This window comes from Corvus kubaryi, unplaced genomic scaffold (assembly GCF_017639235.1).
Source record: "Corvus kubaryi isolate FWS band 111438036 unplaced genomic scaffold, C.kubaryi_AGA036_p1.0 37328, whole genome shotgun sequence".
Taxonomy (NCBI): domain Eukaryota; kingdom Metazoa; phylum Chordata; class Aves; order Passeriformes; family Corvidae; genus Corvus; species Corvus kubaryi.
Window position 1 is genome coordinate 1,149,863 of NW_024581106.1, and position 6,589 is coordinate 1,156,451.

Consider the following 6,589-nt stretch of genomic DNA (forward strand, 5'->3'; position numbering starts at 1 on the left):
CGAAAAATGCTGCCGTGCTACAACTCTTTGGGAGAAGAGACAAACACTTTATTAAAGCATCCTTGGGTTGCAGAGCAATCACAAACACACAGTAAGTGCGTGCTGTATGTTGTGGGTTTGTTGTGTTGTGGCATGGGGGGAGTGAATTTATGGGCTTCATTCTATACCCTGATTTTTCATGTTTCACTTCCAGTTACAGAAGTATGAATACAACTGGCGTCATGCCAGAAATCAAACTGGAATAAAGGAAAACAGTGGAGTTTTTTCATGTTACTTGTCCTTTGAGCTGGAACACCACATACAGGCTTGCTTTTCAATATGGATGTTTTGACCACACATGTCTTGCAAGCTGATAGAAGAGCCAAGCCTAAGGCTAAAAAGGTTGCATTCCTCTTGGTAGTGTGATCAGTGCAATGTCAACTCAAAAATTTCAACTATACATGAAGAACCTGGGGTTTCTTCACGTTTAAATTTCTCTGCCGTACGCGGGGTTTCAGTTCTCCAGGCTGCATTCTGTTGATACTGTGCTTGCCTAATCTGCAAGTGCCTTTTGCCCTTGATAAAATGGCCTAAACTAGAGTTCATTGCTGTTAATTTTTCACAGTAGTTACCTAGTTACGTAGTAATGTAGAACTGGTATTCACAAGATCTAAAACTTTACTATTAGAATTTTTATTAAGACAATAGACATTTCAAAGTGATGTACAGATGAGATCTATGATGTCTAATGATATTTAATAGCTCATAAAATTTTTACTTCATCTAATAGTACCTACTGTGCTAAATACAAGGCAATTTGCAGATTTTTACACATGAGAATGCTCTCCAGGGCTATAAGTAGCTCAGGCAAGTGAGTTTGCTACCAACCTAAGTTTGTTGCTAGTGAAATCTTTTGGGTTATTTTTAAGAGTAGGGATGCCAAAGTCAGGTTTTTGCTTAGTTATCCACAGTTTTACCTACACAAAGTCTGGCAAGTGACCTGCTTATCCATCATTCCCTAAAGGCCTTGTGAGAGTCCATTTCTACTTGGTATTGCTTCCTTGGGTGAGGGGATACCAGAACAACTCTGCCTGCCGGCACCCGATACTGACTTGGGCTGTGTTTGGTTTTAAATGTGCTCTATTGTCTCTTCTGGAAATACCTTTAAAAAGGGGGCAAGGGGGACAATGCATAGCTTGTATATGCAGTACAGGGTGTGCTAACTTGGTCTCCCATCCTTCAACCTTCTTCATTTCACAACTGTTTCCATCAACCAATAATGCCCTTTCAAGGCAGTTTAAACTGACTGAGTCTGGTCCTAATTCTTGCACGGCATCCAAGTCATACCTCTGACTCCCAGCAACTGTAGGCTTGAAATACAGTCCTTACACACCTCTTTTGTGCTGTGGTTATGGTTAAAGTTTTGCACGCCATGGACACTCCTTCCTTGCTACTTTTTGGCGTAAGGCCATCCCCATGTAAATGGACTAAGGCTTATATGCTTCCTTCCCAGGTTTGGATCAGGGAAAAGCAGCTCTGAGGTAACTCAATATAGGGGTTCGTGGTTATTCCAAGAATTGCCTCTCTGGCTACTAATCCAGGTCCAGCCCTCCCTGTGCCTTGATCCCTTGCAGCAGTCCTCTACTGCTGTGACGAGCCACCTGCTTGTCAGGCGTGGCCTAGACGGGTGGTCTGTCTATCCTGCGTTTGTGGCCTAGCGTTGAGTTGCTGCCTCAGTGTCCCTCAGTTCTAACTGGAAAAGCCATCTTCATTAGCTGAAGGGTGGAGGAAAAAGCACAGCTGGCAGAGGGGAAAGCTTGTGTGTGCTTTGACAGCCATGAATGTAGTGAGAGAGAACAGGGGAGAATGAAACTGGGCTGTAAAACAAATGAAGTTGAGTATTCGTGGTTTTTTCAGCTTTTCTCAGTAGAAAGCATTATCTCCTCTCTAAAGCTCTTACAGGCTGTGTGGGTGCTGTCTGCTGGTTTTCAGGGAGGCAAACAGACAAGTAGCCAAGCTGCTCCTACCTAATGCTCTTGGGGCCATCGGGTTCCAAGCCGGCAGAAAGTGCCGGGGGAACGCAGGGGCCGGATGAGAGGAGTCCCTGTCCCTTTCCCGAGTCACTCTCCTCTTAGTAGCATGCCTGGGAAAGCAGTGGGGACCAGCTGCAGGGCTGGGCGGCTCCGTGGCCACACGCATCTTACAGAAAACGGTGTCGGGGATGCTTTTTATCGTGGCCGCCTTAGAGCTGTCGCCAGATTTTGGGGAGAGAAGTGTTGGCGCTGGCTGCCAGCCAGGAAAGCGGCACGGAGCCCGTATGCCCTGCCCGGAGGGTGTCGTGGGGATGCGCCTGGCCCATCCCTTCCCGCCCGGGGCTCGACTTCCACCTGCTCGGCCAGGATTACGGTCCCCAGCTCGGAAAAAAGGCCGGGGGAGGCCGAGGTGTCCCCCGTCCGTGGGCTGCGGGCTCGCTCCTCCCCCGGTGCTGTCCTCCCCGGGCTCCCCCGCTCCACGCAAACCCTCACTGCGGTTTTTTTCCCCACCTTCACTGTTAACAAAACCCGGTGATTAAGACTCGAAACTAACAAAGAGTTTTTCTTCCACCTTAACCTTGCACACAATCCTTTAACAAATTAATTAATCCTAATGAATTAACACTTCATTTATTTAAACGCGCTACAGTTCATGAATTAAATTTTCATGCAGTGATTAAAGGCTGTTAAAATATGCATGATTTCGTTAAAATTTTATAATAAATCAGGGCAATGTGTTACATGACAAGGCAACTACTTCCCAGCCCCTCGGAAGGTGCTTTGATTCGCACGGGGGGGCGGGGGGAGCCGAGCGCTCCTCTCCCTGTTTTGGCAGCCGAGCGGACCCCGGAGTGCCGTGGGACGCGGCTGCCGACCGATCCCTGCCCCCGCGGAGCCCTCCTCTTGCCTCCCTCGGGGGAAGGAAGGCTGCGTTTTCTGGCTACCCCATCGAAACGTGGCGTCCTTGCAGCGCGAGCGATCGTAGACGCGGGTGAAAGGCAGCAGCCGGTTTGCCCACGGAGCGGGGGTGGAAGGAAGCAGGGTCTGGGAGGTGTTTTGCTGGAGGGGCTTCTCGGTGTGCTTTTTAATTCCTCCGCATCACTTGAAAGAAAGAGCGAGAAACTTTACTACCAACAGGACCTGTGGTGTTTTCTACCGGACCTCTACCAGCCTAGCTGCTCCGGTCTCCTTCCTTTCCCGAAAGGGGACGTTGTGAACTACCTTGGGACTTAAATTACCATCAAGCGTTTCAATTTTTAATATGACAACATTCTACACTTTGGTTGCAAAAGCAATTATTGCGGCTTGTACATCAGTAATTAGCAGGTCTTTGCTGATGTAAGGAAAGTCCTCATTAGGACAAGGAAATACTTTTTGTGCATTCACCCAAAGGGTTGGTTGTGTTTTGTTGTGGGTTTTGTTTTTTAATTCTGAAGGTTAATTTTGATCATTTAAAGGGAGAATAGCTTTTACTTTAAATGGGATATTGACTTTCTGTGAACTTCACCAAATAACGTATGTACTGTAGGTTTTGTCTCAGTGCTCCCAGTGACACTCAGGGTAGGACAAATACCGCGACTACAAAATGTAAAGCTAACATTTGCTGAGATGAAAATATCCAGAAGGTTTAGAGGGAGCAGTGAGATCCACATTAGCTATTTTTTCTTAAGTCGGGATATATAGCAAACTATGATAAGACATTAATGGTTAATATCATAAGCTTTAGTATATTCATCTTTGGGGAATCCTAAAAAGAGAAATCAAATACAATGGGTTACAGTAATTAATTTATAAATCGTTTCACTGTGGGAATAAGGGGTTACTTTATTGCTTTCTCGAGATAGGCAGTCAGTCAATTAAGGAATTCTGCATTTCTTTCTTGCATTTGAAGCCGGAGAAAACTACGGGAGACAAGTAAATGTGTATATATATACATATACCTATACATATACACATATATGTGTGTGTGTGTGCACCTCCCTGGCTTTATTAAGCATCTCGGGCCTTAAACGTAGGGCTACAGCATGGTCGTGTCGCCAATGAACTCGCTCCTCGAAGCCTGCGAGTTTATTGCCATCAGTATTCATGAGGCTGGACGTACCCACGAGGAATAGAAATAACAGCGAACATTAAGATAAAATCTATTACCAGGCCCGCGCGATTCTGAGCCTGGCTGAAGCCGTCTGCCCCGGGAGCTGGCAGTGTGTGGCAGGAAGAGGGAGGCCGCCGGGGGCTGGTGACAAGGGGTGCTGGTTCCCGGCGGGCCCGGGGAACCCCTTCGGGCAGCAGCCCCTCCACTCGGTGTGGCGAAGGGCAGGGCAGCGGCGGCGCCGGGACCGGTTGCAGCACCGCAGGAGCAGGAGTTGCGGTCAGGTTGTAATTTTTAGCGTTGCCTTAAAAGTTAGCGTAAAGTTACCGCTTTAGCTCTTTAAAAAGAAAAAAAAAAAAAAAAAAGTCCCAAGAACTGCGAAGAAAAGTTTTTCCTCCGGGACTTGATAAGTAACAGACCAAACGCTGCTCCAAAAAAACCCCCTCTTGTCCTTCTCCTCCCTTCTCCTGAAAGACCAGACGGAGGGAAGACTTGGCTGCAACTCCCTACGAAGGCTTCTGCCTCCGGGGAAGCAGAGGGGAGCGGGCGGGGGCCGGCAGCAGCCGCCCCAGGAGCCCCAGGAGCAGCCCGCCTCTTCTTCGGAGTCCGGAGGCTTCGCTCCCCCGCACGCCGTCACCCCCGTCCCTCGGGCGGCCGCGACCGGGCAGTTTGAGTGATGGAGCGAAGAACCCCTGACAGGGGGTGTGTCTCCAGCCGGGCGGGACTGCTTCGCCCCCGAGGAGAGTCCAGTAGGATGCATCCCGCAAGCTGCAGAGACGGCGTGCCCACCCCCATCCCAGCGTTCAGAAGACACCTTGGAGGTGGGACGCTTAGAACTTCTAAAGGTCCTCACCTCCTCAGCCTTCGGGCGCCGGGGGCGGAGGTGGGAAAAGGGCTGAATTCTCTGTCTTTTTGGCCCCCAAAAATAAGCCCGTGAACAGAAGGGGTCGTTTTAAAAGTGCCAGTGGGGGTTGGTGTTCCTACAGCCAAGGAGAAAATCTCGCCCAGCAGCACCTGCCATAGCCGTATGTTCCCATTCCTCTAGTGTCTGCCTGCCCTGGCTGTCTGCACTTCCTGCCTGCCCCCGCTGCCCTGACCCAGCCCCTGAGAGCTCAGAAGTTAAAGACCCGGCCCCACAGGCAAAGCAAGTGCCCGGTGGTATGTGGGCCGGAAGGCAGGTCACCGTTTAGCCTAGAAACCCTCCTCTCCGCTGCCTTTGCCACCGCTTGCACCTTCTCTCAGCGTTTTCCTTAGGGAAACCTGATGAACTTGGCCGGACAGCATCCTGGAGAGTGGGGTTCGTGCAGAGGCACACGGATAAGCACCCATGCATTCCAGGAGGAACAGCATCCCACGCCTTCCTCCACGGGACGAGGACGTGGTCCCGGTTACCTGCCTCCCTGCCTCGCCGGCCTCAACCCAGCAGCACCGCGGCTGTTGGCTGGATCTCGCTATGGTCGGGAAAGGCAGCCTGCTCGGCTCGGGCCTTGCTCCTGGAGCCGGGTGCTTTTCAGCAACTTTGGCGAAAATTTGTGATCTCTCCCACTTCCTTACTCCTCCCCGTCCCTTCCTCAGGAGGGTTTTCCTTTACAATGCATGGTAGCTGAGAAGTAGCTAGAGTAACTCATGGCTTAAAAAAAAAAAAAAGGTCAATAAATACACATAAAGTATGATTTGTGGATTCTGATACGATGATTTCGATAAATAAGGAGAGCCCAAGCCCAGTTTCAAGTTCACCCCCTTCAGAGATGAAGTTGCATTCCGCCACCCCAGGGGACACGGTAATGGATGGAGACCTGGCTCCCTCTCGCACAAGTAATTGGCAGACGTTTCCCTCCTTCCTCCTGGACTGGCTGGGGAGCTAGGGAAAGGCTTATGAAGACAAATGTGGACTTCACTTGGGGTTGTGGTGGTGCTGTGTGTGCGCGTGTGTGTTTTCCTGCGTGACCTTTCGGCTGTGTTTATGCGCATAAATAAGAGGCGTTCAGGAGAAACAGAACAATTCCGATGCACTCCCAGGCTGTCACATCCCTGATCCAAACACCCCGCTGCCTCTCCCCGCTGCCTGCTTGCCTGCAGCCCTGCTGAAACAAACAAGGCAGCATCTGGTCGGTCACCGAGGGACGGCTCCAGCGTGCCCCAAGGGACAGGATTCACCTTGGGCCGTTGGCTAAGGATTCGTACTAATCTCACAGGCACAGTAGCAGATTCACTCCTTCCATAGTTTTGCCTTCGACTTCGTAAGCAACTAGTTACAAGAAAAAATAGAATCTGCTCTAAAACTCTAGAAATCCCGAATCACTCATAACACCAACAGTGTCACTCCTTAACTGTTTGACTCAAAGGCAAGAGTATTCTAAGGATAAACCACAGAAAATGGAGGGAAAGAAGAGTACGAGAGGAAGGAAAGGAAAGGAAAGGAAAGGAAAGGAAAGGAAAGGAAAGAAAAGAAAAGAAAAGAAAAGAAAAGAAAAGAAAAGAAAAGAAA